The 12,942-nt window shown below is 49.3% G+C and overlaps 1 protein-coding gene across 4 annotated transcripts in view; it reads left to right on the top strand.

The window, feature by feature from the left end:
* The window catches only part of POP5 (POP5 homolog, ribonuclease P/MRP subunit), a 42,395-nt gene that overhangs the window by 27,074 nt on the left and 2,379 nt on the right, over window positions 1-12,942 (top strand). The gene's annotated exons all lie outside the window — the stretch shown is intronic.

Here is a 12,942-nt window from a genome sequence, read left to right as displayed (position 1 = left end):
CACTTACGACCAGCTGACAGGACCACCACTCCTTGCTCTGTCAGGACATGCTGTCTTTCTTGGCCAAGGGAGCTAGAGAGAGGCTGCTGGCATCACAAGTAGTTTATGGTTGCTATTCCCACTACTTTCTGGTGCCCGAGAAGGACTGAGGCCTTAATCTTATCTTATACCTGCACCATCTCAATTTCTTGAAGAAAAAGGAGAAATTCATAATGCTTATAGAAGGTCTGTCTTCAATCTGGTAGACGGGAAGGTAGCATTGGACGGTGGAAAGCGCCTTGGTTATATCTAGTTGACACTACCGAAAATGCACCATGTCAGCAGTTGTGTGCCCTGGAGTTTAAGGCAACTCCTGCTCAGTGATGCTTTTTGTCTTGAGTGGAGCACTGGCCTATTGTAAGCCTTTCCACCTATATCACTCCTGCCCAGAGTTCTCAAGAATATCAGGAATGACTGAGCCAGAGTTATTCTGGTGGTTCCAGATAAGGCATGGAGAGTCTGGTATCACGAGCGTTGAGCATGACCAGTGGTTCCCTTCCTTCCTTCCTCCCTCCCTTCCCCTTCCCCCCCCCCCGATGAGACTGCTGTTGCAGCAATAGGGGAGGGTTCTCCACTTGAACCTGCACATCCTTTACCTTCATGCATGGAGATTGAACAGTGACAGATTTCGAGCGTCCTTCCCAAAGTCTGATGTTATTCTGGCACCCAGGAATACTTCCACAAAGTCGGTATATGCCTGCCGTTGGGGTACGTTTGTGACATGGTGTGACTGACATCAATCCTCTTCTGCATCTCTAAGGTTCTTCTGTTTGCTCCATGTTTGGCCCAGCAGGGCTCTGCTCTGGACACAGTTAAAGGTTATCTCAGCCATTTCAGCATTTTTATGGTTGCTGGACCAACCTTTATTCAAGCCACCTGTTGTGGCTAGATTCCTTAAAGGCTTGCAGCACTTGACACCCCACCCTACCCCCCCCTCTCCATCCATCATGCCCCAGTGTGATCCAGATCTTGTTCTACCCTCCTTAATGTGTACAACCATTTGAGCCTCTGCACAATTGTCCTTTTTGGCTATTAACCATCAAAACTGCCTTTCAAAGTGGCCATTACATTGGCCAGGAGGGTCTGCAAAGTATAGCCACTCTCTCTACACCACCTATCTGGACAAGCTGGTTCGCAGGACACATGCCTCCTTCCTTCGAAGGTTGACACTCCTTTCCATGTGGGCCAGAACATCACCTTACTTCTTTTGCTCCACCTCACACCTCCACATATGTGAGACTTCACCATCTTTACCCAAAAAAAGCATTTTCGTTATACCTTGAGCGCACAAACGTCCAAGGTGGATAATCAACTTTTCGTGGGGTATGTAGGAGCCAGGGAAGGCTATGCAGAAGCAGAGCATCTCGAGATGGGCAGTGCTCTGCATCAAAATCTGTTAAGAATTGGCCAAGAAGCAACCCCCTGGGGGCTTGTGTGCTCATTCCACCAGTGTAAGCTGTGACCGCTGCATTAGCCTGTGGAGTCCCTGTCCTGGACATCCGTCAGACAACAAAGTGGGCATCCTTGCACATGTTTCCCCAAACACTACGGTCTGGAGAGTCAGGCCCGTTGCCACAGGTATTTCACCTGTTTGGTCCTGTAGGACTTTCTTTGGCTGCAGAGACCCACCTGCAGGGAGGTACTGCTTGGTTATCTATTCTAAGGTAAGGAATCTGCAGCTAGAAGTCTATCAGATGAATAAGTTACTCACCTTTGGTAATGCCTTATGTGGTAGACAGTATCTAGCTGCAGATTCCATACCGATCCTCTCCACAAGCCAGTTTCAATATAAGGGACATCCCTTTCAGGGCCTTACTATTTCACACCAGTGGTCACTTATCGTGACTCTGCACTCCTGGCATGGAAAGTTACAAAAGTAACTTACAAAGCACCAGGGTATCACCTATATAGGTAGTACAAGTCACTTCGGGTGCACATTCTACTGAAGGAGACCTGAACAATGCCATCTATCGGCTTGGAGTACTGCTCAAAAACTTCCAGATCCAGTCTGACACCTGGGGAATATTCCTACGTAAGGAATCTGGCTAGATGGTCTCTACCAGAAAAGGTGTTACCAAAAGTAAGTAACTTATACATCACCACCATCCACACCTGTGCAAATGAAGCACGGTCTTCTGATGGTGTACTTTTTGTGAAATTATGCTTTATTTTAGGGGATGTGTCCAACCCACTGGAATTGTGTAGGTCTCTGTAAAAGGCATCATCAATATGATCAGGGTGCAAACAATCTCTCCCCTCCTCCCCCCCCCCGTAGCCTGTGGGACCTTACCTGGATCCTGCATAGATCCAAAAACCGAATGGAGCCTATGCTGGTAGCAGTGTCATAGTAGAGGCATCTGGTGAGAATCGGGTTGAATGACAACCCATTGTGCTTTTGTATTCTGACAGACATCGGTTGGGCTGGTGGCAAGGTCTGTTCAGAATTAGATATGGATGCTGGCATCAGGTTGCCCACTGGCTGTTTTGTAGTAGACTGTACCAGAACTGGTAGGGGGCTCAGGAACAGGTCCCAAAGGATTGTCAGGAGGACCCCCTAAGGCTTCAGAGGGCCCCAGTAATATTGAAAATTAGCAATATAAGCGCCCTTAAACCTGCAATCTACTGCAGGTCTACTACAGCCTGGAGAGAAACTTGGGGGGGGGGGGGGGGGGGGGCGTCGGAGGCACCCTGGCATCAACTGAGGAGTGTAGTCCCAAGTGGGGGTGCCGAACAGGTGCAATGAACAATTTATTTTCCTTCAGTAACTGTCTTTTTGGTGTATAATCTAACTCTAGATTCCTCACCTTGTGAATATTCCTCAGATTGGATCTGGAAACTTTAAAGCAGTACTCACTCTGTGCTGCAGGATGGAGTCATGTGACAGTGCAGGCATCATTCTACTTCAGATGTGATTTGTGGAGGGGGGGGTGCATGTACTCCCCACCCATACATGCTGATGTCAGTTGCTTTCTAGGCTATGTCCTCAGAGGTAGTGCACATTAGCAAGAACCACTGCAGATCACTAAATTGGCACCTTTAGATGGAAGAAAAATAGTCTGGCTTGCAGAACAGGGAGGTTCAGTGAGGAATCTCCTTTATATATAGTATTCACTAGAAAGATAGCTGTCAGTGGTCAGTAACATGTACCCAACATAACTTCTACCCACAGATCCCTCAACTTGTTATTGGATACCATAGCAGTACCTCCCAAGGTGGCTGGTCTGTGAAAAGGTTCAGATCTAAACGTCCTACATGACCAAGTGGGCTAAATGCCCCTTTAGATGGACAAGACTCAAGGCAGAAGTGCGTTGTGACCATCTGTACCACCTCCCACACAGCAGCCTGACAAATGTCTAGGTCAGGTACTCTGCCAGTGGTAGCAGGTTTGACCTTGGCAGAATGAGCTTGTAAGCTTTCTGGAGGCTTTTTTTTTAATTTTTATTAAGTGCATAGCAGATCTTTATGCAGAGAACAGACTGGTCTGGCATATGGATTGTTTTTGCATTGCTTTGCCCTTACAAAGAGCCTGAGTTTCTCTGGTGCAATCAATATCAAAGTTTAGTGCCCTCTTGAGGCAGAAACAATGGAGTCTTCCTTCTTAGCGGGATGAGGTGTGTAGGAAGTTGGCTCTGTATGTGCTATTTCAAAGTAAGGAATAGCATGCACAGAGTCCAAGGGTTCCCCTTAGAGGTAAAATAGTGGTAAAAATAGATAATACTAATGCTCTATTTTGTGGTAGTGTGGTCGAGCAGTAGGCTTATCCAAGGAGTAGTGTTAAGCATTTGTTGTACATACACATAGACAATAAATGAGGTACACACACTCAGAGACAAATCCAGCCAATAGGTTTTGTTATAGAAAAATATCTTTTCTTAGTTTATTTTAAGAACCACAGGTTCAAATTTAACATGTAATATCTTGTTTGAAAGGTATTGCAGGTAAGTACATTAGGAACTTTGAATCATTTCAATTGCATGTATACTTTTCAAGTTATTCACAAATAGCTATTTAAAAAGTGGACACTTAGTGCAATTTTCACAGTTCCTGGGGGAGGTAAGTTTTTGTTAGTTTTACCAGGTAAGTAAGACACTTACAGGGTTCAGTTCTTGGTCCAAGGTAGCCCACCGTTGGGGGTTCAGAGCAACCCCAAAGTTACCACACCAGCAGCTCAGGGCCGGTCAGGTGCAGAGTTCAAAGTGGTGCCCAAAACGCATAGGCTTCAATGGAGAGAAGGGGGTGCCCCGGTTCCAGTCTGCCAGCAGGTAAGTACCCGCGTCTTCGGAGGGCAGACCAGGGGGGTTTTGTAGGGCACCGGGGGGGGACACAAGCCCACACAGAAATTTCACCCTCAGCGGCGCGGGGGCGGCCGGGTGCAGTGTTAGAACAAGCGTCGGGTTTGTAATGGAAGTCAATGAGAGATCAAGGGATCTCTTCAGCGCTGCAGGCAGGCAAGGGGGGGCTTCCTCGGGGAAACCTCCACTTGGGCAAGGGAGAGGGACTCCTGGGGGTCACTTCTGCAGTGAAAGTCCGGTCCTTCAGGTCCTGGGGGCTGCGGGTGCAGGGTCTTTTTCCAGGCGTCGGGACTTAGGTTTCAGAGAGTCGCGGTCAGGGGAAGCCTCGGGATTCCCTCTGCAGGCGGCGCTGTGGGGGCTCAGGGGGGACAGGTTTTGGTACTCAGTCGTAGAGTAGTCCGGGGGTCCTCCCTGAGGTGTTGGTTCTCCACCAGCCGAGTCGGGGTCGCCGGGTGCAGTGTTGCAAGTCTCACGCTTCTTGTGGGGAGATTGCAGGGTTCTTTAAAGTTGCTTCTTTGGATAAAGTTGCAGTCTTTTTGGAGCAGGTCCGCTGTCCTCGGGAGTTTCTTGTCGTCGTCGAAGCAGGGCAGTCCTCAGAGGATTCAGAGGTCGCTGGTCCCTTTGGAAGGCGTCGCTGGAGCAGAGTTCTTTGGAAGGCAGGAGACAGGCCGGTGAGTTTCTGGAGCCAAGGCAGTTGTTGTCTTCTGGTCTTCCTCTGCAGGGGTTTTCAGCTAGGCAGTCCTTCTTCTTGTTGTTGCAGGAATCTCATTTTCTAGGGTTCAGGGTAGCCCTTAAATACTAAATTCAAGGGCGTGTTTAGGTCTGGGGGGTTAGTAGCCAATGGCTACTAGCCCTGAGGGTGGGTACACCCTCTTTGTGCCTCCTCCCAAGGGGAGGGGGTCACAATCCTAACCCTATTGGGGGAATCCTCCATCTGCAAGATGGAGGATTTCTAAAAGTTAGTCACCTCAGCTCAGGACACCTTAGGGGCTGTCCTGACTGGCCAGTGACTCCTCCTTGTTATTCTCATTATTTTCTCCGGCCTTGCCGCCAAAAGTGGGGGCCGGGGCCGGAGGGGGCGGGCAACTCCACTAGCTGGAGTGTCCTGCGGTGCTGTGACAAAGGGGTGAGCCTTTGAGGCTCACCGCCAGGTGTTACAGCTCCTGCCTGGGGGAGGTGTTAGCATCTCCACCCAGTGCAGGCTTTGTTACTGGCCTCAGAGTGACAAAGGCACTCTCCCCATGGGGCCAGCAACATGTCTCTAGTGTGGCAGGCTGCTGGAACTAGTCAGCCTACACAGACAGTCGGTTAAGTTTCAGGGGGCACCTCTAAGGTGCCCTCTGGGGTGTATTTTGCAATAAAATGTACACTGGCATCAGTGTGCATTTATTGTGCTGAGAAGTTTGATACCAAACTTCCCAGTTTTCAGTGTAGCCATTATGGTGCTGTGGAGTTCGTGTTTGACAAACTCCCAGACCATATACTCTTATGGCTACCCTGCACTTACAATGTCTAAGGTTTTGTTTAGACACTGTAGGGGTACCATGCTCATGCACTGGTACCCTCACCTATGGTATAGTGCACCCTGCCTTAGGGCTGTAAGGCCTGCTAGAGGGGTGACTGACCTATACTTGCATAGGCAGTGAGAGGCTGGCATGGCACCCTGAGGGGAGTGCCATGTCGACTTACTCGTTTGGTTCTCACTAGCACACACAAGCTGGCAAGCAGTGTGTCTGTGCTGAGTGAGAGGTCTCCAGGGTGGCATAAGACATGCTGCAGCCCTTAGAGACCTTCCTTGGCATCAGGGCCCTTGGTACTAGAAGTACCAGTTACAAGGGACTTATCTGGATGCCAGGGTCTGCCAATTGTGGATACAAAAGTACCGGTTAGGGAAAGAACACTGGTGCTGGGGCCTGGTTAGCAGGCCTCAGCACACTTTCAATTGTAAACATAGCATCAGCAAAGGCAAAGTCAGGGGGCAACCATGCCAAGGAGGCATTTCCTTACAAGGTGGAACAAAGAATGCTGCACCAACTTTCCTGCAAAAAATGTTGTATGATGTAGGCTGACAAAAAGGGCCTGCAGCTCACCCACACGCCTAAAAGATTTTATGGCAATGAGGACAGTCTTCGACGTTGTGCGTCTCAATGGACAACTTTGCTGTGGCTCAAAGTGTACACTGAAAAAGTGAGTAGAGTATTGGTCTCACTATGACATCACAAATTGTCTTGGCAGAAATACATTCTGCAAACCTTTCAAAAATCTCCTAATGGTTGATTTAAATAGCAAAGGTTGATCTGGTAACCACAAAAAGCTACAAGAAGCAGCGCTTAACTGTCCCTAAAATAAGTCCTTCTTCGGACAGAACAAAACGTCAGACAACCTCACTTGAAATGAGTCAGTTTGTCAGGTGCAAACAAATTTGTTCCGACTGGTGTGTACAGTTTTTGTGGAAGGACCCCCTTGCTGTCAAGATGATATCAACAAACAGAGGGATGGTCAAAGGAAGTCAGCCACTGCTTAATCTCCAAACATGGAAATTGTACTGGCCTGGGTGCAGTATCCTGCCCTGCTGCTGTGACTGAAGATCCTCACGAAGCAGCAGATTGAGCAGACGACAGATGGCCATGTCCAGGAGCTCCAGGTATCAAACTCTTGGCAAATCCTGTGGCACTTGGATCTGGTAGTTCCTAATCTTCAGAACTTGGGGCGGAGTAGACACAGGCAGAAAGGTATACGGCAGTCCCAAGCTTCACTCTAGACAGGTGTCAGAGATAACTGCTTTGGAGGCTACAGTGCAAAAAAAAAGTGCTGACATTTTATGTTCTCAGACGAGGTTGTGTACCAACAAACTCCTTGGCCGCCCAGGCACTTCCAGAGGTGCATAGCCTCCTGACCGGTTCCTAGACCACACCCTACTTCTGCACTACCACATGGCAGTGGGGTCATCAGCACCTGCACCAGCCTTCTACTGTTGGCAGGCAGGCAGGCTTTCAATGCTAAGTGAATCACCCTCAACTCCAACAAATTGAAGTTGTCTTTGCTGTAGTCCAGAGGCCTCTGATCTCCACATTTCCTAGATGGCCTCCCTAACCCAGCTGTGATGCATCTAGGTCAACCCTGGATGGGGTATGGAGGGGGTTCTGCCTCAGTAGCCGCCACAGCAGATATTTTGCAGTCTCCTCTAAAATCTGGATATAATCAGACATATTCCCCCGATGCTGATCCCACTAGGACTTTAGTTTCTACTGCAGAGCCTGCTTGTGCCACCTGCTATGTCTGCCCAGCAGAATGCTGGAGGCCGCCAACCCCAGGAGCATCAAAGACATCCACACCGAGATCCAGGACCAAGGCTGAAACATCAGTATCATAGCTTAAATGTCCTGGACTCTCCACTGGAGGGAAGACACCAAACGGTACCATATCTAGAATAACTGATGAAGAGGGGAGTCTGTGTAGTAGATTGTGACTGGTATGTTGATAGTGAACCCCAAAGATGTTAGAAGGTTCACTGTCTAGAGAAGGTTGACAACTGTCTGCCTGGGACATGCCCACCTTCAACAGTTGTTAAGGAAGAGTAGTATACCCCATGACCTTTGAAGGTATGCCCCAGCCACCATCATCTCCTTCGTGGACATCAGAGTGGCACTGGTGAGGCCACAAGGATGCACTGCAAACTGAAAATGCTCTTGGTCCACTGTAAACCACAGGTAGCGCCTGCAGGACCGGGATATGTAACGCAGTGTCCTGCTGGTCAAACAACCATCCACCGGGTCCAGGGCTGACAGGAGTCAGGACTAGTGTGAGAATCTTGAATTTGTCCTTTCACAGGAAGGCATTAAGAGGGCAAAGATCCAAAACAGGACAAAGACCTTTGTCTTTCAGCACAAGGATGGAGCAGGAGTAACATCCAGTTCAGGCTTTAGAGGCCAGATCCCTCTTTGTCTTCTTTGGCCAAGAGTTAGCCCATCCAGCTGCAAGATAGAATTGTGGTCCTCAGTCAGCCACCCTGACAGTGGTGGGAACTGCAGTGGAATAGAAAGAAAAGTGAAGACCCACTTGTCTAAAGGGGTGGCTACCCTTTGAGGCAATATCTGATCCTGTATCCTACAGGGTGCTGTGTGCTGGCAAGGACACACCAAAGTGGTTTTGCAGCAGCAGATGCTGGAGCAGCTGGGCACGAGCTGCACTTTGTGTCCACTATCCCTGGTATTAGTCTTTGTGAACTGCAGCCTTGGCCAAGAAAGGGGCTGAAGGGCCTGCTGGGCTAGGGAACAGCTCCAAAATTGACAAAACTATAATCACAACCCTACTTTGTCACCAAAAAGCCAAGAACTGTCAAATAGCTAGTGCATCAAGGATGCTTTGACATCTCCAGAAAAGCCCATAGACCTCATTCAGGTGTGTCACCAAAGTGCCACACTGCTGCCTATTGCTGGACTCGAGCACTTGGTAGTGTCCAAACTAGAACATATGAATTTTGAACCCCCTACCACCCTGGATGGCTTGAGTAAGGGTCATGCGGAAAAGGTAGGAAAATTGTGCCACTGTCTAAGGGGCATTGGAGTAGTGACTGCAGACAACTGGCATTTACTGATCTCTATGTAAGGCTGGTAGACACACTTGACAAGCAGATTTTGTCCTATTAGTTTTGATTCACAATCAGGTGGAGTGGTAAGGAAGGCTTTAGTTTGGTGGTGGATGACTACCACCCAACACTCTGGCATCTGATGTTTGTGTAAGAAAGGTTGAGGTGCTCGGTGCATAACGGCAACCAGCAACCTGCCTGTTAAAGAGTGGAACTTAACACGGTTTCCCACAGTCGCCAAAAAGTTTCCATAAAGGCCTCATTAAATGGTAGTAGACGTTCTGTAATGGCATGACCTGGCTGGATTATCTTTTAAAACATTAGTCTTGACCTCTGTAGTGGAGAGTTGTGGGTCTAAGACTCCTGCCGCCATCCAGATAATTGCAAAGGAGGCATTTTACTCTGTAGCATGACACCAGGCCAGTGTCTGAAGATGTATCCAGACTGTCATTTTGAAGTTCTTCAAACTGTTTATTCTCATCTTAACATGGGATATAATCATCCTGTAGGAAGTTGGCTCTGTATGCACTATTTCAAAGTAAGGAATAGTATGCACAGAGTCCAAGGGTTCCCATTAGAGGTAAGATAGTGGCAAAAAGAGATAATACTAATGCTCTAGTTTGTGGTAGTGTGGTCGAGCAGTAGGCTTATCAAAGGAGTAGTGTTAAGCATTTGTTGTACATACACACAGGCAATAAATGAGGAACACACACTCGGACAATTCCAGCCCAATAGGTTTTTCTTAGTTTAAGAACCACAGGTTCAAATTCTACATGTAATACTTTGCATGAAAGGTATTGCAGGTAAGTACTTTAGCAACTTTGAATAATCACAATAGCATATATACTTTTCAAATAAAACACATATGGCTATTTTAAAACTAGACACTTAGTGCAATTTTCACAGTTCCTAGGGGAGGTAAGTAATTGTTAGTTCTTGCAGGTAAGTAAACCACCTACGGGGTTCAAGTTTGGGTCCAAGGTAGCCCACCGTTGGGGGTTCAGAGCAACCCCAAAGTTACCACACCAGCAGCTCAGGGCCAGTCAGGTGCAGAGGTCAAAGTGGTGCCCAAAACGCATAGGCTTCAATGGAGAAGGGGGTGCCCCGGTTCCAGTCTGCCAGCGGGTAAGTACCCGCGTCTTCAGAGGGCAGACCAGGGGGGGTTTTGTAGGGCACCGGGGGGGACACAAGTTAGCACAGAAAGTACACCCTCATCAGCACGGGGGCGGCCGGGTGCAGTGTGCAAACACACGTCGGGTTTTCAATTGGAATCAATGGGAGACCAAGGGATCTCTTCAGCGATGCAGGCAGGCAAGGGGGGGGCTCCTCGTGGTAGCCACCACCTGAGCAAGGGAGAGGGCCTCCTGGGGGTCACTCCTGCACTGGAGTTCCGATCCTTCAGGTCCTGGGGGCTGCAGGTGCAGGGTCTTTTCCAGGCGTCGGGATCTGGGAGTCAGGTAGTCGCGGTCAGGGGGAGCCTCGGGATTCCGTCTGCAGGCGTCGCTGTGGGGGCTCAGGGGGGACAACTTTGGTTACTCACAGTCTCGGAGTCACCGGAGGGTCCTCCCTGAAGTGTTGTTTCTCCGCCAGTCGAGTCGGGGTCGCCGGGTGCAGTGTTGCAAGTCTCACGCTTCTGGCGGGAAACGCTGTTGTCTTTAAGTTGCTCCTTTGGAAACAAAGTTGCAGTCTTGGGTGAACAGGGCTGCTGTTCTCGGGAGTTTCTTGGTCCTTTTAGAGCAGGGCAGTCCTCTGAGGATTCAGAGGTCGCTGGTCCTGGGGAAAGCGTCGCTGGAGCAGTTTTCTTCCGAAGGGGGGAGACAGGCCGGTAGAGCTGGGGCCAAGGCAGTTGGTGTCTCCGTCTTCTCTGCAGGGTTTTTCAGCTCAGCAGTCGTCTTCTTCTTCTTAGGTTGCAGGAATCTGAGTTCCTAGGTTCTGGGAAGCCCTTAAATACTAAATTTAAGGGCGTGTTTAGGTCTGGGGGTTAGTAGCCAATGGCTACTAGCCCTGAGGGTGGGTACTCCCTCTTTGTGCCTCCTCCCAAGGGGAGGGGGTCAAATTCCTATCCCTATTGGGGGAATCCTCCATCTGCAAGATGGAGGATTTCTAAAAGTTAGTCACCTCAGCTCAGGACACCTTAGGGGCTGTCCTGACTGGCCAGTGACTCCTCCTTGTTATTCTCATTATTTCCTCTGGCCTTGCCGCCAAAAGTGGGGCCGTGGCCGGAGGGGGCGGGCAACTCCACTAGCTGGAGTGCCCTGTGGTGCTGGAACAAAGGGGGTGAGCCTTTGAGGCTCACCACCAGGTGTTACAGCTCCTGCCTGGGGGAGGTGATAGCATCTCCACCCAGTGCAGGCTTTGTTACTAGCCACAGAGTGACAAAGGCACTCTCCCCATGTGGCCAGCAACATGTCTCGAGTGTGGCAGGCTGCTAAAACCAGTCCGCCTACACGGGTAGTTGGTTAAGGTTTCAGGGGGCACCTCTAAGGTGCCCTCTGGGGTCTATTTTACAATAAAATGTACACTGGCATCAGTGTGCATTTATTGTGCTAAGAAGTTTGATACCAAACTTCCCAGTTGTCAGTGTAGCCATTATGGTGCTGTGGAGTTCGTGTTTGACAGACTCCCAGACCATATACTCTTATGGCTACCCTGCACTTACAATGTCCAAGGTTTTGCTTAGACACTGTAGGGGCACAGTGCTCATGCACTGGTGCCCTCACCTATGGTATAGTGCACCCTGCCTTAGGGCTGTAAGGCCTGCTAGAGGGGTGACTTATCTATACTGCATAGGCAGTGTGAGGTTGGCATGGCACCCTGAGGGGAGTGCCATGTCGACTTACTCGTTTTGTCCTCACCAGCACACACAAGCTGGCAAGCAGTGTGTCTGTGCTGGGTGAGAGGTCCCCAGGGTGGCATAAGATATGCTGCAGCCCTTAGAGACCTTCCCTGGCATCAGGGCCCTTGGTACCAGTTACAAGGGACTTACCTGGATGCCAGGGTGTGCAAATTGTGAAAACAAAAGTACAGGTTAGGGAAAGAACACTGGTGCTGGGGCCTGGTTAGCAGACCTCAGCACACTTTCAATTCAAAACATAGCATCAGCAAAGGCAAAAAAAAGTCAGGGGGTAACCATGCCAAGGAGGCATTTCCTTACACATCCCCATAACTGTCAGCAAGTGCCAAAAAGGTTGTAAAGTTTGGGACCTACCTCGTGGTAAACTGTCAGAATGAGATTGCCTGTTGGCTGCATGCCAGTCGGAGCAAGGTGCACCTCAGCAGAGACAGCGACTTATTGTGCTCGCCATCCTAAAGCATAATAGGCTATGAATTGTCCTCCAGTATGGAAGGGAACAGAGCAGGGAGTGGCATGGGAACCGAAGTTTGCACCAGAGCCAGTGCGTAACCAGACGCACCTTCAAGGGGCACAGAATGTGCAGAGGGTGTACTTGCTGGTGGACGTCTTACTGGAGACCCATGCAGATCCTTGGTCCCCAGGGCATGCCAGAAGGAGCCCGGAAAGTGCCTCTAAAGGCCTCTTACTGTGACATCACCAACTAACCCAAAAAGTCAGGTTGTGCTGCAACGTAAGTCTGAATCAGCTCTCATGGAGAACAGGAGTGAGTCCAGGAGGCCCATTGACATCTTTTCTCTCTGGATTCTGAGTGGTGGGAAGGGGCAAATTCACCTCTTATGCTTTTCTTGCACTTATCCCAAGGCATCTACCTGTCAGTAACTAAATCTGTCACAGGAATGACTGACTGTTCATGTTGTGTAATCTTGTATTTGGTGATATAACATTTGACCTTAAGGTCCCATGTCTTTTGGTTCATCTGGGAGCAGTCATCACAGGACCTGGAGTTGTGCTCTGACCCCAGGCACTAGACATACGTGAGGGTCCGTCACAGTTTGCAACAGTACCTATACTGTTTGAACCCTGTAGTAATAGTTTGTGACATTTTTCCTTGCACACTGGTAAATTGTGATGAAAGTTGAGTTCTGGAAGACCAAGAGACTCTCATTCTG

This window comes from Pleurodeles waltl, chromosome 11, assembly GCF_031143425.1.
Source record: "Pleurodeles waltl isolate 20211129_DDA chromosome 11, aPleWal1.hap1.20221129, whole genome shotgun sequence".
NCBI classification, from domain to species: domain Eukaryota; kingdom Metazoa; phylum Chordata; class Amphibia; order Caudata; family Salamandridae; genus Pleurodeles; species Pleurodeles waltl.
This window is presented reverse-complemented; position numbering and strand designations above follow the sequence as displayed.